Source organism: Acartia tonsa, chromosome 3, assembly GCF_053477335.1.
Source record: "Acartia tonsa isolate MP-2025a chromosome 3, ASM5347733v1, whole genome shotgun sequence".
In the NCBI taxonomy this organism is placed as follows: domain Eukaryota; kingdom Metazoa; phylum Arthropoda; class Copepoda; order Calanoida; family Acartiidae; genus Acartia; species Acartia tonsa.
Genome location: NC_137262.1, coordinates 33,793,652 through 33,807,443, shown reverse-complemented (window position 1 = coordinate 33,807,443; position 13,792 = coordinate 33,793,652). Strand labels below are relative to the sequence as shown.

Here is a 13,792-nt window from a genome sequence, read left to right as displayed (position 1 = left end):
AGGCTCAAGCTAACAAAACTAACATTAATTTTATGATTTTTATTGTAATATTCGTGGAAAATTGTCTGTAATACGATGCAATACGTGATTTTTCAGTATGGCTGAGAACCGGTTCTAATCCAGCGGATATTAATCTGTTTTGAAACCATACTGGATAAAATATGTAAAAAATTAACAAAATTATTTTACTTAGATATACGCAGTATTTATCTTGAATTTTGAAAATATTTATAGAAATATATTTTCTTGAATGTCTCTTTCTTTGGCGATAACTTGTAACGTATCTGATTAAAATTACTATGAATTGACCAATCCAATGTGGCTTAGACAAAAAATGCAATGTATTCCAAATTAAAAAAGGTCAAGAAATATAGACTTCTTGGTAATGATTATAGAGTTTTTACGCTTTGAAAATTGTACCTCTAAATGCCACATGAATCGTGCAAAAAATTTTACATTTTTGTAACATGTCTAGATTTATGATAAGAACTATCCTTCACAAACGTACGGACTTACGCACAGAAGGACATTTTTAAAAGTGAACAGTATTGAAGAAAAGATAAGCTTTTTAACATATTAACCACGATAAAATACATATAAAATAAAATTAATCAGAGCATAAAAGTATCGGTTATTGATTTAAATTTATTATTAATTAAATCAATAAAAAGTGATTTTGATTTACTAATAGTTATTAGTTATTGTAAGTTTAGGGCTTTAAATCTTCACCAATAAGCCTGTCAATTTTTTATGGATTTTACATAATCTGTAATCTATATAGTGACATTATTAGAATAGTGTTCTTTATTGTTTTAATTTTCTAACAGTTTTCTAATGTTACACAAATGGATGTAGATTATACGTGGATATTATGACAAGGCAAAAAATGTTGTCTATTTAGCTTTCTAACATGGAACTCATTCATTGGTCAGTTTGTTCATCCAGTAGGAGGGGAGTAATTGGGGTAAAGGGGGAGGAAGTGGGAAATCTTTAGTTTAGCCCGCTGCGTGTTTCACTTCATTTGAGAATTTTTAAAGTCTGGTGTAAGATTCAATTAATTAATATATCCATTGTTAGACATTATACCAATGCAAATATCAAGCCAAATAGTTTTATGATTTTTAAAAAGCTTCGCGGCTTTGAATATAATTGTCTTATTAACAGACAAATTATGCATGATATATGACAGGCAATATAATATAATTTAATGATTATTGGTTAGCAAGATTTATTCACAGATTTATTTGCGGTTTATATGTCCTTTAATTAACATTGTGAAAGCGTTTGTACAAAACTAATAACTTTGGGAACAGCTAAATTTTTGAATCATTAAAAAACATATTTCTCTAAAAAAAACTGTTGCGTAAATCGCAAAATAATTTTATGCAGGGAGTAAGATTATATTTAACGTCCTTGGGCGTCTCTGGGAGATTAATTAATGACTGGTAGTTTGTTAAAAAATTAAAGTAAATGCAATGAGGGGACAGAGGTTATATAACTTTATATTCCCTGGGTGGGGAATCTGTGCCGACTTACAATTGAACCTTAATTATCAGCCTATAGAGTCGAAAGGTCCTCACCACTGGAGCCAGGTAGTCGCCTGGTTAATTCATCTATATTTATACATCTATTGTTAGAAGTATGGATATACCACTGTTAAAGAGAATCTCTGCTAAAATGTTTTTTGCTGTTTTGTGTTAAAGACACTTGTTAACTTAAACTCTCACTTTTATATGAATTTATAATAAAAATTATTATTGGATAATTAAATTATGCCATTGTGTTCAGATTTTGTTTAATGAAAATTTTCTGTCATTTTAAGGGTGTTTCTATAGAAAGAAAAAAAGTTAAATATTTTGATTTTTTTACAATTTTGGAATAAACCTCAATTGTTTTAAGGCCCAAGATAATCCAATCTTTCCTTTTCTGTTCAGCTGTTATTAAACAAGGACTAATACGTCCATTATTAGCGATAGATAATGGTTACCAATAATGGGTCAGGTAATAAAAGAAAGGGAAGGAGAAGAAATTTTGAAGGGAAGGGGAAGTTAAGGTAAAGAAGGTAATCAAGGGAGTAAACCTAAAAATAGCTATAACCCCTAACATTACCTACAGACAGATGGACATATACAAACTATTATACAGTTTCTTCGCTACTCTGTATGAAATATTAGAAAAATTAAAATAAATTTACATTAAAAACTTTAATTCTTAGAGTGAGATTAGATAATAAATGTATAAGTATACATAGATGTATAATCCGGACAATTACCCGTCCCAAGTCATGGATTTCGTCTCCTAGTAAATTGCTTTCTGCTTTTTTGTAGCGACTCGGCTGTGTTTACATTTCTGACGTTATTAGCTGAAATCAAAGACCCAATATGAATTTGGGACAGGGTCTCCGCCCTGTGGGCAGAATTACATATAGCTCATGCCACCTCTATTCTTTTACTTCAATGTCCAGACAAAAAGTAGAAATAAATGGGAGACAAGGATCATAAAATTTATAGTTTGAACTTTCTTTGTCTCAAATTATCATTTTTTCATTTTCTTCATTTATGGATATAAGATATACGTGGATGTATTAACAAGGGGGAAATTTTTCGTAAATTTAACTTGCTAATATGGACCTCATTTATTGGTCAGTTAATTCAGTTATAAGAAGGGAAGGGTTTGGGTTAAAGAGGGTGGATGGAAGTATACATTAATTTAGCCAGCTGCGAGCATCACTTTATCATAGAACATGAAAATCTGGTGTAACATCCAAGAAATGATATATCGATTTCTTTAAAATACATGAGAAATGTTTTTACTTAAGACCTTTTCAGTCGCATTTTTTAAAAAGAGAATTTAAAAAATTGAATTGAAACCGGAATTGCTTGCTGTAGTTATGGCAGTGGCTGTTTTTTTTTAATTGTACAGTGTAGCCCCGAAACGACGGCTGATTCTGCTGCGGCTGACTAAACGCGGCCTGAGCTTTTTCTTAAGTGTGGTAATTAAAACAGGAAGTTTTAATTTTAATATTACATGCCTCAATAAAAAAGTATATTACATCCATAAAAATGACCAATTAAGAACAAACTGTAATTCTTCTTTAAACAATACCTTATAAATATATAAACTTTTTTTAGTAAACAAAACGCAATTAATCTAATATATAATGTAGTAAGTTTTTTTGTTTGTAGCTAAAGATCTTTAAAATGACTGATCACTTTTCAGGGAAGTTTTATAAACGTCTTGGGTTGGTTTTAGTCTTTTTTTCTTGACCTACCCCCACCCCCTCTTTTCGAGGCGAGTGGGAAAGCAACTAGAAATGTAATATGTAATAAAATTTAGTACAATAAATTTTTCTCGCGTGTTAAATAAATTATTTTCTTTGATTATTTTTTGGTTGTTCAAATTGCAGTGTATACTTACTTGCTTTTTTGTGCTTTAATATAAAGGGTGAAGAAGAGGTTAAGTGTATGTGATTCTACTTAATTTCATTTTGTTTGTGTGTGTGAGTGTGTGTGTATGTGAGTGTATGTGTGTGTGTGTTTGTGTGTGTGAGTGTGTGTTTATGTGATGTAAATGAACCTTGAAATTTCTAATGTTAGCGCCAAGAAGAGATTTAATTGTCTCCAAACAATCTTGCAAAAATGTGCATTTTTTAGCAGATATTGGACTTGAAACTCAAGCTGATTATATGAAAGCATTATAATGTTTCTTTTCTCTTCTATTTGGTACAATATTATTAGCGGAGTATCTCTATAATCATGTCCTAAAAATATAAGTATTTCATCAAACAGCATTCTGTATTTAAGCAGTTTTGCAACAAATTTAATTACAATTTTATTTTGACTTATGTATTTATATTCTGCTTATTCAGTTCTGAAAAGTGTAAATGTTCGTTTGTTCTACCGTTTCAGAGCTTCACTTTTATTGTTTAATCCTAAATTTCTTATTATTTTCTGCTACATATGAACACTTTAAGAATTAATTAGCTACTGTTTAAAAGGTTAACGTAAGGTAAGATTACTTTTTCACTGGTTGCGAAAAAAGGGTTCTTTAAGCAGGTATCTAAAGGAATGAGACAGTTGCCGATAAATTTATGTACATCCCCCATGATGATACATAAAATTATACCTTCAAGATTATAATTACTACTTAAAACGTTTAGACACTTGACCTATTGACCCAACCAATCATAGTTTATTAAAAGTCTCTAAAGTTGTTGAGCCAGCGAATAGGAACATGTTATTATAGAACTTTGGGGACTAGTGTCCCCTCTTTCCCTCCCTTTACTTTAAATGCTTTAGTTTTTATTCCAGTTATTTAGGGATATATAATACATTGCATCTTTAAGAATGATATTATAAATAAAGTCTAAAGGATAAATTAGTAAATGAAACTCCTTTTTTCCAACCTTAGAATACATGAGAAGTACAGAAAAAAGTGTTTGGATTCTAATATTGCACAATAGGGGCGGTAAAACTAACAAAAGGGCAGTAAACACTTTTTTTGTTAAATTAAAAAGAAGAAAAAACCCATGTAAACAATATGCTGTAATAACTTGTTTGTATAGGAATTAAGATTGAATTAGGCATGAAAAAATATAAAGGAAGGAATATGACAATGACAATTAGCTAAGTACACTAGTCCCCAAAGTTTTTTACGTTTGCTTAACAACTTTGGGGACTCTTATTGGATTTTGATTTATTAATTCAAAGTGTCCAAAAGTTTAAACCACTAATTGTAATCTACAGAAGGGGTTAATTTTATATAAATTTATCAGTCATTATCTTATATATATACTTTTAGATCCCTTTAAATATTGGACATTAGACTGTAACACAAAGTTTCATAAAACACATTCTTTCATTCGCTAACTTAGAAACTTTGGGGGTAAATGTACAAATTAACAGTGCAGTGTCTAAACTATTTCACCACTAATTTTAATCTAAGTATGAGTAAATTTTTACCATAACATATTTTCCATTGACTCATCCCTTAAAAACCATCTCTCGATGCCTTGCCTATGTGAAAAAAAGGATTTACAAATATAAAGATATACTTGTAGACGTGACAGACTCTAAAAGAGACAAATCAGAAAACTCAACAGGGTTCGTTAAGTTTCAAGACAAAGATCGTGTCTTAACATAGATAGATAGTTAGTGGACATATATTATTAGCAGGGATCTTAAGGGATAAGACAATGGACCATGAATTTATGTACCTCCCAAATTTGTTTAAAATATTAAGTGAAAATATTTGTACTGTACACACTTACTTTGTATAATATGATCAATATTAATATGGGGACTGCTATTGGAACTTTGGAGGGCAGAATAATTTATTATTAATGTTTCCCACCCTCCATGGATATTTCGAAAAAGATGTGCAAACTTTTTTTTGCGACATCTTTTCTGTTAAAAGTCGTGAACTATGGTTATTAAATTTAATATTAAAATTGAGTGAAGATACTCTTTAAGTTTGATACACAAATACTTAATAAATTTGTCTAACCAAATAAATCACGGGAATATAAAAAATGACAAACAGGAATGTAGTAAGGAATTATGGACGAGAAATAGATATAAAACCCCCATGCGGATAAACAAATGACTCATTTGGAGATAATACTTTTTGGTTGAAAAGTTTGAATACTGACTTGTGCTAACCAATCAAAATGTAATAAAAGTACTCTAAGTTTCTAAGCCAACTAATACGAGAGCGTGTTTACAAAACACTTATTACAATTATGTACAATCTGCAGTCCAGTGTCCCCTCTCTCACTGGCGATGAAAAATCTTTATTAATTAAATTAGAACATAATTTATATTAAATGAATTAAAATCTAAATTACATAGATATAAATAACAGAGAGACATAAAAATGGACAACGAATGAAAAAAAGAATAAAATTTTTATTTTACTACAGCCGGAAATTTATAATCTATGTTTTTATCAGGGACTAGCATAGGTAAACTGAAGGAAAACTTTTTACCTTAAATTAAAAAATCAATCGAATTATAACAATTTGTAATTAATTTCCTCTAAAAATAGTTATTTATCGCATAGTATTAGAGACAGCTTTCCGTGGATATTAAAATAAAAACTATTAAAACAAAATTGGTATTAATCTTATGATATATTATTTTAATATTTATAGAAAATTGTCTGTAATACTTGCTATACATGATTTTTCAGTATAGCTGAGAATCAGTTATAATCCAACAGATATTAATTTAGTACCCATACTGGAAAATGATATCTAATGCAATATATACTGTTGATTTTGACTGGCGAAAGGTTTTGAACACATGAACCCTCCTTTGTCCCTGGTTTTTATGCATTATACTTTTACAGCATATAAGCTACAAGGACAAATGCATATTACGTCGTTGCAGATGTATTATATGATTTACAGACAACCTACCCTTTTATTACAAGACAAGTCTTATCTTCTATGGAAATAGGTCCGACCGTTTCTAGATATTAATGAAACACAGACAGTAAAACATCCCAATACTTTATAATATACTAGCGGCTATGCCCCTAGAGGCCTCTAGGTGCACGTAAAATGTTTTAAAATGTTAAGATCAGCTGTTTACCAAAAAAATCTAAACTTTCGCTAGGCGGCGCTTGTTATATTTTTTGATTATAGCGATTTTTCTTGGAAAGGTGGTAGCACTGTTCCTAAAATTAGTATAAACCTTCTCTAGACCTGTGATACACTGCACTGAAAAGGAGAACCATATCGGTTCAGCGGTTACTTTCATATAAGTATATTTTATTAACTGAGACATAGAACTTTCTCTGTTTCTATTTTTAAATCACGTATCAGACAGAATGTATTGTGTTATGCACTGTATGTCTTAATGACATTTTACAGACAGACAGACACACAGATTAACAGACAAAAAGGACACAAAAAGCCAAATTTTATGACAGCATGCTCTCATAATAAAATTACACTCTAAATAGTGATGAAAAAATTTAAGTTTCATGTCTTTATCAAAGCTAATTTGCTTAATTTTATTTGGATTTTTAGGCCGACATTCTTATCAACAATATATATATTTTTGAAATTGATGTATTTTAATCGTTGTTATAATAAATCAGATTTTTCATTATAACAGATTTTTTTATGGTGAATGTTTATTATATGCTGGTAACAGTTGATAAAACAAAGCTTTATAAAAGGTATTCATGCAATACATATATGATTTTTATAATCGCGGTTAAATCAGATATATTTCCGGATAAAATTTTCTAATTCTAAAGTCATATTAGGCTTTATATTTGATATAATCAGTTTCAATTATAGAAAATCTTCGGAATAATTCAAAATAAAAAGTAATAGTAGAGTACATTCGGTCAAAATCAGCCATTATATCTTTATTTAAAGCCGGGGAAAATCACGCCTTACAGACAAAGTAAGAAGTAGAGTAGCACCAAAAGAACACAGTAATAGTGTCTGACTGATTATGACGTAACAAAAAAAATAGCCAATGAGAGGCCGTTATTGACCAATGGTAAAATTTATAGTGGCCTCTCATTGGCTAATTTTTTTTGTTACGTCATAATCAGTCAGACACTATTACTGTGTTCAGCACCAAAAGTATGGTGAATATTTTACCTATAATGTTACCATCATGTTAAAACTAGAAATGAGAAAATTTTAAACACGAGATTTTACAGAAAACTGTAAGAGATCAATGACTTTTTAAACAAATCTCTTGGAATGAAGAATTCTTTTTAATTGAAACTGTCTCTCATCATTTGTATCACACACACTAGCGAGGCTACACTACAAGAAAACAGTTTGGTTTGTACTGCCTGTAATACGAAGGTCTTTTAACATAAGTGTATCTTTTCTTTTCATTTGAGTGCAATTATTTCAAGCACAAACATTAGTTGTAATACAGAATAGTTATTTTTCGCATCGTTTTAAAATCAGCTTTCCGCGGATATAAAAATGTAAAATTATAAAATTTAAGTTATTATATTCGTAGGAAATTGGTATTATCCTCTTAGAAATTTTTTTTTCAATATTGAAAATTTGAGTACCCCCCCCCCCCCCCCCCCCGACAGCGAACTATGAACTCTGGCCGCAGCGCTCGGCTCCCTAGCCTGCCTAGCCGCAGCGCTCGGCCCCCTTGCCTGCCTAGCCGCAGCGCTCGGCTCCCTAGCCTAAAACCTAACCTAACCTAAAATAGTTGTTCGTCGGTAGTCGGGGGGGGGGATAACGCCGGAAATTGGATATAATACGATGCGATGAAAGATTTTTCAGTGTGGCTGAGTACCAGTTCTTATCTACCGGATATTAATCGGTTTCGAAGACATACTGGAATAAACATTTTTGTATTATAGAAAGGAATACTTGTTGTTTTGTACGTTTTATTGGCATTTTATAAAGCTATCCTACTTTTGAATTGGATAGTCCTTATTTATATCAAGCTGTTTTATCTCTATAAAATCTCCCCTTCATTTAATGCTATAATTTTCTACTTTTTATCATTTATAAAAACTTCACATAATGAACATTATATTTACCATTTTAAAACCACATTTATCATTTGATTGTGACAAAAATTAACTCTTTTTTTCTAATGTATCAAGCTGTTTTTATCATTTTTGTTAGATTTATCCTTTTTGTAATTGTCAGTCTTTCTAGGTGTGCAATCCCTACTTCAAGATTCGCTAATTTTTAAACGTGCCAAATGAAACTATAGCAAAAATATTATAGGAGGCGTTTAATCAGAGAGAGAGGGGACAATGGGCTGTTTATTATACTGACCCCTAAAGTTTTATGATAACGTTTTCTTATTCCTTGGTTAGACAAATTTGGGGGCTTTGATTGGCTAGTTCAATAAGTAGTGTTTTTAAGTTTCAGCCAGAAATTTCAATCTACAGAAGGGGTAATTTGGTTTATCACCATTGGGAATGTACATCAATTTATCAGCTATTGTCTTATCCCTTTAGATCCCTGAGTTTAATGGTGAGAATTAAGCAAAAATTTGCGATTCTAAAAGTTTAAATTGTGTAATTTGTGAAATTGATAACACACCTTTTTTATTTTAGTCACTTTCTCTCTCTCCCTTTTCTCAGTCTTTCTTTTTTATTTGTACAGAAGCTACTCTACAATATCTTATGCCCGTCTGTCTGTCAGCTAGGTTTAGGAACAAACTTTTCGGCTGTTATTCAAGATAAATGGTTGAAATTTCATGTAAAGATTCTGTATAATAATGATCATCCAATGTCGGAAAAGATCTGACGGTCATTTCGTTTATGTAGAAAAACTTTTTATTCGGCTTCTTTCGTAGACGGCTGATTTTTTAGTGTAGATTCAACACTATCAATTTATTCATTTATTATTCATTAATCGCTATTCTAATAATGAAAATATGACAACTTGCGAACGCATTATTTACTAAGTATATTTGCGATTACTTTTATTTAATGAAATCTTCTAATTTTTAACATGTACAAAACGGCCTGCTGTATTGCATCAAGATCCATGTCAGATCTATATAGGAAATAAATGTCTATAAATGAGCTCAAGTCTTCCAAGAAATATATGTTTAAAACTTATAGTGCTCCAATAATCCATAATAAAATCCCATTGGCCAGAACGATAAGACCAATTATTTTACTCTATTAAAAATAAATTCATTTTTTTCATTTCATGTTGCTATTTACATTATATTGAAGTATTTAATTTCTAATTATGAAAAAGAAAATTTAAATTTATAATATAATAAATTTAAGAAAACTCTGTTTTAAAATAATTCGATTGTGGCGACACTTTGTGTGTTCAAATATTAAACTAAAATTGTAGTAATCATATTAACCCTTTGGTGATGGTATTGTAAAGAAAAAATATAATTTAAAAAATCTTTTTAAAATCATTTAAATCATTAAATATTTACTTTCTTTAAATAGTAATGCCGGGTGAGGAAAATAGATTTATTGAGAAATAAATATGCATATAGAAAACTAGCCAATAGGGAGATAGTTATATCGAGCAAACTCTAGTAACTTATATAAGCTGTGTTTTTTTCTGCAGTTTTGAAGGAAGGCCAATAAAACTATCATAAATCTCCAAACACTTTGATGATTCTTTTTAAAATGATGACAATTTTCATTTGTATTTTCACCAGGGCTCGGCAACTGCTAATCTTTAGTTTTGTTCGGCAGGAATTCTTATGCAAAATGGCTGCGACTGTTGGTTATCAACAGCTGTTGTTTAGAGTGAAACCAACTTTCCTATATTGTTGAACTTTGCTGTTGATACTGACTTAGTGGCATATGTGGCTGCTGTTTGGCTGCTGAAGCCAGCTGCAGTTGCCGAGCCCTTGGTTTCTATCATCATTTTTTATGACGATGTCATTTGCAGGGATTATTTCAACATTAGTTGTAGATGCGTTGAAGCTCTTCAATTTATAATTTTTTTCATTTTCTAGGGGACTTACTACTTAATATATTACTAGCGTTTAGGAGCTCTATTTCAAAGGGTAGTCGGGGGTAGGGAAGAAAATAGTCTAAAACCATCACAAAATCTAAATCTAAAAACCATTTCGGGACCTATATGATATCTTTATATTTCTATTTTTACTCTTCCGATTTAACTGGGTATTCTTTTTCCATTTTAGTATCGAAATAAATTGTAACTTAAAATCTATCTAGTTTGACCAATTTATTGAAATGAAATTTTGTGAAAATATATTGAAACCAATTAAATTTTTACCTATGCAAAAACAGAGTGGCAAGCTAGCTCTCGGACAAATACAGAGCTATGGATTGGTATTATAAAAAGCAGAAGAAAAATAAAACATGATTAAAGTAGCTCAGCCAATCTTTTACTAGTGTCCGTGTCACAGAATTTAATTATTTTAGACAATAATTTTCAATCGTTCTATACAGTAATTGGATATCTCTAGTAGTAGGATGTTTGTGTGCTTTGAAACTAAGATCTGTATCTTCGGATTTAGAAATCATTACTAAACGTTCCATATTGGGGGTTGTATGTATATGTATACATCAAAGGACACTATAGTTTAATTTTTAAAAAGTTTTCATGATAACAAATCTATTTTTTTATATTTATCTTCTTATGTTATAGTTTTTGTTATAATTTTGTCTCTGCCTTTTTATCTTGAGTCTATATCCTTGTTCCAAAACCAAAACAGACAAACAAACAATTACACAGATTAACACAAATGCACACAAACACACACACAGAAATACACACAAAATCTGCACACAGAAAACGTAGGCTTGTGGTAAATTATTCTTGGAAGCCGTAGGGAGAAAGTCAGCTAACACATGGAGATTAAAAAGTTTTAGTAGCGACGCTATTCTATTATGAACGTCCGTCTTTAACACTATGGGGGAAATGTGATTTTCTCAGTTGCTTTTTAAGATTCACTATATCAGACAATAAGTAACCAATAGAACAATTTTTTCCTGTTTTTTTGCAATAAATCCATTCTAAATTTATGACCACTTAAATACTGCTCTTAAAATTCCTTTGACCGTTAATATATCCACAATTTTAACAATTCGCTACTTATGGATGTTGTCATCCTTGTTTATACCTTTTTTGTTTGTTCATATAGAAAAGACCGCTAAATTTACTTAATTTAGTTTTTGTTAATTGGTACACGTTTAATAAGTAGTTATTGACATACAGTGTGTGTTTTTTTATGAGAACTTTTTTGAAAGCAATTTTACCCCACTTATAGTTATCAGAATTTAATGATTGATGGCTTATTTTCTTCGTTTTTTAATGCAATTAATAGAACAACAAAAAAATATTTCAGTTTTAATTTAAAAAGAACAGTAAAATCTAATATTCAAAACTTAGGTGTCAACATCTAAAAATGGTTTTAGTGCATTTTTCTTATGCCTAAATCTTCTACCCTTTGAAAGAAAAAAATTGGATTTTCTATAGTCGACTTTGGGGGGCCAGTACTCCCTCTCTGGTTGAGATATGACCTTCAAACTTTGATATGTTCTAGTACATGTCCCTAATAGTATCTGTATACATTTTTAGCTCTATATCTTAACTTGAAGTGTTTAGCAGCCATTCTTGCAAAAGGTTGAATATTTGAGCATAAGAAAAATGCGCTAAAACCATTTTTAGATGTTGACACCTAAGTTTTGAATTTTAGATTTTACTGTACTTTTTAAATAAAAACTGAAATATTTTCTTAGTGTTCTATTAATTGCATTTAAAAACGAAGAAAATAAGCCATTAATCATTAAATTCTGATAACTATAAGTGGGGTAAAATTGCTTTCAAAAAAGTTCTCATAAAAAAAACACACTGTATAATCAAAATTATAGCAATTATTGCTGTATTTATTATAGCATTGCGACTATAGTCACATGACTTAACATCCATTAAAGCAATTGTAAAGGTCCATAAATCAGAAAAACAGACAAACAAGCATTAAAAAATCTAGAGTAATGTTATTAAAATAATATTAAACATCAATAGAAAATAAACTGTCTTATTATTTTGAAAGATACTATTATTTGAACTTTGGATATTGCTATATTTTATGTGACTTTTGGACGTACGGACGTTATAGAGAAGCTGTGAGAATTATATTGCAAAACAAAATAAGCTTCACACAAAAGATTTCCCAAGAAGTTTTAAAATCAACTTAATGATATTATAGAATTAACAACAAAATTTATTAACTGTTAAATAACTTGTAATTAAACCGAAATACGTACATAGATATATGGGATTAGGAATTTAAAAAAGTAAAGGGACATATGAGTCTATAATAGCAAACATAATACACTTAATAAGGAAAGAAGTATGACAACATCTATTTGTAGCGAAGCGAAGGAGTCATAGAGCATAGATATTCATTTCATAAAAAAAGCCTATTTACACAATCATATATCATCGACAAACCGAAGGACCAAGTTTATGAGATACCGGATTCTTATTGGTATAGAGAGTCATCACTAAAAAATTTCAACATATTGAATTATAGAGTACCTTTGCTAATAAAAAAGAATACTAATTGACATACAAAATACCCATAATGAGGAATACAATAGTTGGTGGAAAAGTTAGGACACTTTTTCGCTGTCCACCACCTTACCTCACTCTCCAATAAAAGGAAGTATATACCGAAATACTTGCATTCCTGCAATTGCCAATGAAATTAAAGCCATAATTAAAGCAAGATACAAATAAAATTTCACAGGATAAGAGTAATGATAATCTAACAAATACACAAGGATCAATTAATGGTAAGCCATGAAGCACAAATTTCCAAAAAAATACTTATTATTATAGATCTAGACAAAGTCAAACAAATAATTTATAAGCGAAACTTTTTTTTACTCGCACAATAAGGCAAAATAGTTGATTTTTGGATGTCATGGAGGATGGAGGATGCACCCCTAGTATCTAGAGGATTTGAATTAGAAAAGGGAGAGAATTGACAGAAAAAAAATATGAAGGACTTAAATGTAAAAAGAAAATAACCTTAAACTTTATTTAAAGCTTAGTAAAGCTTCTAAAATTGATAAATCAATCGGTTCAGTGGTTGAATAGATTAAAAATGCCAATCAAATACCTTATACTCCTTTGAATAAACTGAAGTGACAAAAGACCAAGCAAATTATATAGTTGCTACGCTACCAATAAAAAAGGAAACAACTGGACTATAAAACAATAATAAAGTATCCCATTCTAAATAGAGCTTTCACACACACACACACACAAATGGATATGAATACTTAAAAACTGATATTTCTTTAAAATATGATTATTGGACAC

At 30.1% G+C, this 13,792-nt stretch overlaps 1 protein-coding gene across 1 annotated transcript in view; it reads left to right on the top strand.

Moving 5' to 3' along the window:
• The window catches only part of LOC145313981 (DBH-like monooxygenase protein 1), a 127,162-nt gene that overhangs the window by 100,230 nt on the left and 13,140 nt on the right, over positions 1-13,792 (top strand). The window lies entirely within an intron of this gene.